The sequence below is a fragment of the Camellia sinensis genome, chromosome 11 (genome assembly GCF_055761805.1).
Source record: "Camellia sinensis isolate YWXY chromosome 11, ASM5576180v1, whole genome shotgun sequence".
NCBI lineage: Eukaryota > Viridiplantae > Streptophyta > Magnoliopsida > Ericales > Theaceae > Camellia > Camellia sinensis.
In genome coordinates this window covers 93,107,358-93,115,999 of record NC_138971.1, presented here as the reverse complement: position 1 = coordinate 93,115,999, position 8,642 = coordinate 93,107,358, and positions in this window count along the sequence as shown.

Here is an 8,642-nt window from a genome sequence, read left to right as displayed (position 1 = left end):
GAGTCGAAACGCCTAATGGAGGCCATCCATAGAAGGGAGTGCGGATCGCACATGAGCGAAGTAATGCTAGCCCGGAAGATTCTCAGGCAAGGCTACTACTGGTCAACTATGGAGGAGGATTGTATTGGTTTTGGTCGGCGATGCCACAAATGCCAAATTCATGCAAATCGCATGAACATTCCGCCGTCGAAGCTGTACAACATGACTTCACCATGGCCTTTTTCAGTCTGGGGAATTGATATTATTGGGGTAGTTACGCCGAAAGGCTTGAATGGGCAAGAGTATATCCTGGTGGCAATAGACTACTTTACAAAGCGGGTCGAGGCCCAATCCTATGCAGTGCTGAAAGTGTCGCACGTAGCCAAGTCCATTAAGAATAATATTATTTGTCATTATGGGGTCCCGAATGAGATCATTTTGGATAATGGCTCCCATTTCAAGAAAGAAGTGATCGATTTGTTGGAAAAGTACAACGTGGCTTTTCATAAATCATCCACATATCGGCTGCAAACCAACAAAACTGTTGAGGCCGCCAACAAGAACATCAAGCACATTTTGCAGAAAATGGTTGAGACTTACAAGGACTGGCTAGACAAATTGCCATTTGCTTTCTGGGGCTACCGAACATCAATTCGAACGTCTACTGGGACAACTCCGTATTCTCTGGTTTATGGGATGGAGGCTATTATGCTGATTGAAGTTGAGCTTCCGTCACTGCGGGTTATGGCTGAGTGCCAGATAGCAGAAGCAGATTGGCAGCAGAGCAAGTTCGAGGAACTAATGCTATTCGACAAGAGGAGGCTGAAAGTACTGTACCACGTCCAAGGTTATCAACGTAGAATTGCCAAGGCTTTCAACAAGAAAGTTAAGTCCAAGAATCTGAAGGAAGGGGATTTGGTGTTAAAAGACAACTGAGCTCCCATCCATGACCCTAGGGGCAAGTTCAGACCCAATTGGACTGGTCCTTATATCATCAAGTCAATCTAGTCGGGTGAAGCTGTTATTCTTATGGACCTAAATGGCCTAGAATTTTCCCAACCAATCAACATGGACAAATTGAAGAAATATTACCCTTGAGAGGCTCGCTAGGCCGAAAACCCGGAAGGGCGACCTAGGCAAAAGTTAGAGCACAAAAAATTTGAAATAAGAAAAATTGAGCTCATAAGGTTGAAAACCCAGAAATGGTGGCCTTGGCAAAAGTTAGAGCATAAAAGGAGAGTGTTGATACCCGAGTAAACCCAAACCGAACTACGTAAGGCTTGAATTCCATCTTTGGGATACGTAGGCAACTTCAATCTGAAGCTCAGCCATAAACATTTCCAAATCAACTGTGTCCATGTGTTTGATCAAGGCATCCTTGTCCACTCATTATCTGAAAGATCGGTTGTGATCCTTACCTTGAAAGAAGAGTTGATTACAGTGTTAAGCAGTGTTATTCAGTCAAGGAGCAACTTTTCGTTTGCTAGATTCGGGGTTGTGCATCTCAAGGATAGATTCAAAGTGTGTCCAGTTGTGATCCTTATCGAAAATGGTTTTGAAAAGTTTTAATAATAGCTAATTTTGTTCAACTTAATCTTTTTACAACTTAGACCATTTTTGGACCAAAAAGGAAAATTTTCAGTACCCACAACTTCAATTTCATTGATTTCAATAACTCTCGATACAAATCAAAGTTGCTTTTATTACATTCAAAAGGAAAACTTGAAAGTACAGATCAAAGCAATAAACTTGGGGCATCGACGAGTAATGTGTTCCTACATCCCCTCCCAAAGCTTATGGAAGCTTCAGATGCTAAAGTAGGCCCGGTTTGTGCCTCATCTTCAAGCCAAGCTATGCATTCGCCAAATAAGGCGTAGTTAAAATTAGGAGCCCAGAAGTTCTCTTGTCCTCCATGCAGTGGGGTATCGAGCCAATTGTGAACCTCGGATTGGGAATGAAGCCGGGTACTCTGCCTCCTCTTCTGGGCAAGTCTGATCATGACTGAACTGATGCCTGAACCGAAATGGAAAATAGAATACACAGTGTGTCAGGCCAATCAACTGAATGTCGGGTTGTCGAGCCATGCTGTAGCTCATCTCAGGCAGATCAAACCAGGGACAATGCCAAGTAATGTCAGCAGCGGACCTATTACACATCCAATGGCACAACCACCCTTCATTCGGGAAATCAACTAGTCATTGGCAGAAGAAGTAGCCTCGTACTGAATATGCAGGGCAAGGGTCCACTACCTTCAACCTGTCCATGAGCCATATCTGGGGAGGGATGAAAAATAAGAGAGATTAAAGAATAGAGAGATATATGTGGAGAGAAAAAGTGAGAAAGGCTTCTGAGAGAAAAACAAAGCCTGAGTGCCGAGTGATGTGAGAAACACATATAAGATGGGGTGGGAAACACTACCTGCAAAAGTAATGGACTTCCCACGAATCTAGTTGTCTCCCGTCAATGGAAGGCGTCCAAGCCCATTAAAGTCTCGGCCAATGATAAGCCAATACAGCTTTTGCCATCTTTCAAGCCTTGGGCTATTTCGATCAAGCGAATGCTAGACCCTCCGAAACCAGGGACGAGTAGGAAATGAGCCAACATACACAAACAAAGGGCATGATGCCAAAAACTTTGGCAGAGACGGTCGCCGCGGTCACCGGCATCAGAAAATCGATGAATGAGGTTGGGGATATCCAACTCTCCATTATGAACTAAGGATCGAGCATTGTGTAAAGTGAGCCCGCACATCCTTCCTAAAGCCTGGATGTGACCAAAATAAGACCGGGGCAAGATTTCTTCGTCATGCCGGGATTCTATTAGAACTTAGAATTCTTCAATTGTAGGGCATATCTCTTGCCCCCCAAAGCTAAAAACGTGCATAACTAGGTTCCAACACCTAGCCGCGGCATGTAGGAACGGAAAACACAGCGGGGTACGACTTAGAGGGAATAGTGCATTTATCCCAAAATCCTAGAAATTCATTTTTCCAAGCCATCCAAAGTTGCAATCCAATCAGAGAGCTTTTCGGTGAAGAATGGCTCCATTTGTGGCAAAAACGGAGCTGAAATGAAGAAACTACGAAGTCCTAACTTTTGTAGAAGATAAGGCATTGAGTGGAAGACAGGTGGCAGCAATCTAGAGGCCTCTTGCACTGATGGCCGACCGGCCAGTGCTAGTAGCCGACCGGCAACCTTTTGTAGCTGACTGGCCACCACTAGTGGCCGACAGCCTCTGTTTGTGGCCGATGGCCTCCTGGTTTGTTCTCTGGTCCATATATGTATTGAGAGTGCTAAGAACCTGTGTTTTGTTCTGCTCTTGGTGCATTATGTTGTCTTGTTTTAATAGTTTTGTTGAGTCATTTTTATGTTGTTTCAATTTGTTTATCGAGTTGTTTCAATTTGGTTATCGAGTTGTATTCGTTTTTCTTATGGAGTTGTATTTGTATTATTTTGCTTATCGAGTTGTTGCATTGTTCATCGAGTTGTTTTATTTTGTTTGTTAAGTGTTGGTTCGTTCATTACCTGATTAAGAAAATGCCAATACGATGTGTAGTGTTCAAATTCCATCAATCTCGTTTTATGCTATGTGGTGCAATGTGGTGCTCAGAATACAAAATACAACACTTTTTCATCAAAAAGTTATTTTCATTCCGATCATGGTTACCTTTTACAAAGAGTACAAGTTTTTAAAGAAAATAAAACTATTTAAAGCTGTACAATGTGCTACACTACTAGCAAAAAGAAACTAAGCAAAACATATGAATCAGCACCAGCTATCTCAAGCTCTAGAGGCCCTCTTTGTCCTCTTCCTCGGCAGAACAGACTCTGCAGAGCTATCTCCATCCGCACCGCTATCTGAACCTGATGCTGAATAAGAATCAGAACTGGAGTCGTCGTCACCCTCTACCTCGGAGTCCTTCTCGGCATCAGTATCACCACTAGCAGAATCCGAGCTAGCGTCATCGTCTCCGCTCTCGGATAACTCAGCCCGCCGATCCACAGCCTCCTCATTCTCGCTAGTCTCAGTGTCATCCTTGCTCAGAATGGCCTCTAAAAGGCCACTCTCAGCTCGGGCGCTCCTAGCTCGGCCTTGGTCGCGTGCAAGAACCTCTCTCTCTCTCTTCCTACTTTTGGAGGAGGTGCTGATGGTCCTGCTACTGCTGCCGCTACTGCTGCCGCCACTGCTGTCGGTAAAGGTAGGACCTAAAAAGGAAGTTGGTATATGTCAGCCACAGCAAGTGTATCAGGTGCAAGCATAGTATGCAGAATGAGTACATACAGAGTATGAATACAGTATGAGAATGCAGTGTATCAGATATGATCTATACATGCAGTGTATCAGTGCAGTGTGGGGAAGTGTTCGGTTGAAGTGTTAGTTTCAGTATATCAGCAAAAATATGATGACCAAAATGCAAGAAAACTGAAGAAATCACTTAGACGCTGTGGAAGCCAAGCAGTGCCTCCCTCCTCAAAATTATGCCATCAAATGAGGCTAACATCTCAAGCAATCCCTTGACATATCCTGCGGGGATCTGCAAATGCAATTTGAAATGATCAATGTTCGAAAAGAATGAATATCTGAGTATCTGAGCAAGAATGGAAAAAATGAAAATTATAGAACATACTGGAGGTAAATCGGGCATCCTCACATATCTGTGACCAGCCACCAGGGGCTCAATCGGAAACCTATAAGCCTCACCAGTGTATCGCCAACCTACTAGCTCGCTCGGAAGCTCTGGCCAACCAAAGCTCTCCCTAGCAGGCGGCACCCCTCTAGCCCTGCCTCTCGACACTCGAGCCCTGTTCGTCGAAGGAGTGTCAGCTGCTCTCCCTGCACGAGCATGAATACCTGTCAAAGGAGACATAAGATGCTTCTGGATGTATGTCACGTAGTCCCCTTCTCCAAGAAAATAGTCCGCCTCCACGCCTCATGTGAAGTCAATCACCTCTTGAGAGGAGAGACTCTCTGTGGCCTGCATGAATGGCGGAGGTGGCATAGGAACTGCCTGCGACGGAAAACCCAAGGTCTGGCAGAGGAAGCGCTCGCCTAGGAACCAGGCTCGACCTACCGGTCCCTCAAACACAAGCTGGTAACGAGAAGCACCCAAGCACCAGCAAACTGATATCTGACGCCCTCTGGCATCGTCGCCCAAGGCTACCATGAGATCTGCAGGCAGCAAACGCACAGATTGTTAGTTGCCATTAGATATTGCAATATGAATCAGAGTTGAAGAAAAGCAGAAACAACTGAGTTCTGAGTTACCTCTGCGGTGGTCACAATATCGAAATACCGGCAGAAAAATGAAAAAGTCTCTCGGGTCCTTCGCTGGCATCTCCCGCCATACTGGTGAGAGTATGGCATGCTAGGAGGCATCTCGACCTCCAGCTCCTAGGCAAGTGTCAGAAAATATGCATACACCCATAGCTACGGAAGGAAAAGGGCAACAGTGAGTATACAACAAATGAGCATAGGTAACGTAGAAAGCAAAATATGTGTGCAATGTTCAGAAAATGCAGAATGCAGAGAATACAGAATATAGGGGAAATGTAGAAGGCAGAATGTATAGTACAGCGTACAGGGAATACTTATGTGTGTGTAGTGTATAGAAAGTGCAAAGCAGAAAGCACAGCAGGGAAGGTAAAACAAAAAAGTAAAACATACCTCCTAGGCTCTCCAGTAGCCGCCGACTCTGTTCCCGTTCCTACGAGATGTCGAGCTCATGTAGCAGTACAAGGTAGCGAGGCCAGCGCCGCCCCAGTCGTAATGCTGGACCTGGAACAAGTCCACCAAAACATTCAAGAGGTATAGCCTGACAGTGTTCGCCCTATCAGCGAATAAAGTGGTGCCAAAAAGGAACATCAAGAAACTTCTGGCATACTGCTAGATCTCCTCTAGGGTCTCTGGTTGTATCCCTCTGAAATGATCTACAAACCAGCTATATTGCACTGTCCCCGATCGAAAGAGAGGTAGGCGTGCCCCCAGTAGGTAGATCCAAGTGGCCTCCCGCTCGTCCATGTCTGTATCATATGGGATTAGCTGACCTCCTACCTTGATGCCGGTGAGTATAGTAAAATCATACGGAGTCATCGTCATGTCTCCCACGGTAGAGAAATGGAATGAGTTGGTGGTGTCCCACCACCTCTCTACAAGCACGCCAAGTAGGGACCTGCTCACTATGAGACACGACAGCCCTATGCAGAATAGGCCAAACCTGGCCTCGTCGACGATCTGGCGGACACTAACAGGGAGGTCCATATACCACTCTCTCGCAGATGTGGTCCCATATCCTTAGGTAAAACGAGAGTCCCTCTGTAATCAGAATGAGTAGATGAAAGGCAGTGTAAGAAATACAGTGCATGAATGTGTTTGGGATGAACAGATGAAAGGCAGTGTAAGCTATGTAGGAAATGCAAAGTACATTACAGAAAATGAAGAAGACAGTGCATACCTCGAAGGCGCCATAGGATAAATGAGACTCCGACTCTCGCAGCAAGATATCCTCTGGCACGCCTCTTGCAAATCCACTGAAATGACGGACTATATCGAGCGGTAGTTCATGCACCTCGAGGTGTTACGTCTCTGGGTCGAAAGGTCGAACCCTGGGTGGCAATGGTATGTGCTCGGGATCTCCCTCTATCCCTGGAGACCCTCCATCCTTGGAGACCCTCCGTCATGGGGAATGTCGTCTGCCATCTGGAAAGGAGGTGAGAAAGTGGGCGAGAATGAGCAAAATGGGTGGAGAATGCCAAAAGTTAACAAAAGTCAACCCTCGGAGAGAGAAAATAGTAGAAAAAGTCAAAGCCCGGGAAAAGGCACAGAACCCAGGGATAACTCGAGGGGAACAAGCCTCAAGTGGTGGAAATGAAGAATAAAGCACCGAAAACAAATTCCAATTGGTTCGAAACGAAGGAAATCAAGAGGTTTTAGTGAATCAACTTCACGTAGGGCGTTGGAAAACACGTATAAAGCACGGATCTAGGGGGAAAAGTGTCTAGAGAGGAAGAGGAGTCAATTTCGGCTAGGGAGGTGTAAGGAAATGAAGTTTGGGTGTGTTTATTTAAAGACCCGAGAGGAAAAGACCAAAATGACCCCAAATTGCCATCGGTGGCCGACCGGCCACCATTGGTGGCCGACAACATCCATTTGTGGCCGACAGGTGGCCGACAGGCCTCCAGTGCTCTCCCTGTGTGTTTTGCTGTTGTTTTGTGCCCTTAGTTCTTGAGAAGGTGCAAGAAAGGTTCACTTTTAAGCTCAATTTGCCTCTGCGGAAGCTCTAAACCGTGTCTTCAATACATGACTCATTATTAGTCAACATAAACAAGGTGTATCCTTTTGAAACATATTGCAACTCTTCCGAGAGGTAAATCGGAAGTTGCGATTGAGTCGTTTTATCAAGCACGCTTTTGTCGTTGCATAGAACGTGCATCTCTATGTTGTTGCATGGAACTTGCCTTTCACATGAGATCTTGCATAGAATGCTTCAGTTTCCCATTCGCATAGAGTATGCATTTGGTGTTTTGCATCGAGCACGCTGTTAATCTCGCATTGAACATGCATTTTCTACTATTGATCATTGCATAGAACATGCATCCTATACTATTACATAGAATATGCATTTCTCTATCTATTGCAGAGAACATGCTTCTGATATTACTACATGGAACATGCACTTCCCCCTTCTTGCATAGAACATGCTTCCAATTCATCTCGCATAGAAAATGCTGTCACTACATTTGCATACGCTTATCTTGCGTAGAACATGCGCTCTTGCTATATTATGCTTGTTGAGTTTCTTTCCTATGCAGGCACGATATTGTATGTACGATTCATTTAGAGGAGTTCCAGGTGAAGTCCTTCCTGTCCTTTGAATTACTCGTTTTGGTTAGAAACATTCGGGTACGCCCGGTGTTTACACCACCTTCTTCTCCTCTCATGTGCGACGCGTTAGGACACTTTTGGTTAGAGACATCTGGGTGCATCCTGATGTTCTCGTTGCTTTTTCTCCTCTTGCGTGCGACACGTTAGGACGCTTTTGGTTAGAGACATCTAGGCGCGTCCCGATGTTCTCATTGCCTTTTCTCCTCTCGCTTGCGACGCGTTAGGACGCCTTCGGTTTAGAGACATTTGGGCGTCCCAATGTTCTCGTTACCCCTTTCTCCTCTTGCGTGCTACGCGTTAGGACGCTTTTGGTTAGAAATTTGGGTACGCCCAGTGTTTACACCACCTTCTTCTCCTCTCGCATGCGATGCGTTAGGATGCTTTTGGTTAGAGACATCTGGGCGTGTCCCGATGTTCTCGTTGCCTTTTCTCCTCTCACGTGCGACGCGTTAGGATGCCTTTGGTTTAGAGACATTTGGGTGTGTCCCGATGTTCTCGTTACCTCTTTCTCCTCTCGCGCGCGACGCGTCAAGACTCTTTCGGTTAGAAACATTTGGGTGCGTCTTGATGTTCTCGTTGCCTTTTCTCCTCTCGCGTGCGACGCGTTAGGTTGCTTCAGTTTAGAAACATTTGGGTGTGTCCTAGTGTTCACGCCGTCCCTTCCCTCCTTCGCATGAGTAACGCGTTTGAATCTTGTTTGACGCCTCGGGTGTGTCTGATGGTTGTGTTGTTCTTTGCCTTTCCTGCGTGATGCATAGTTAAGATTGCATAATTTTCTTACA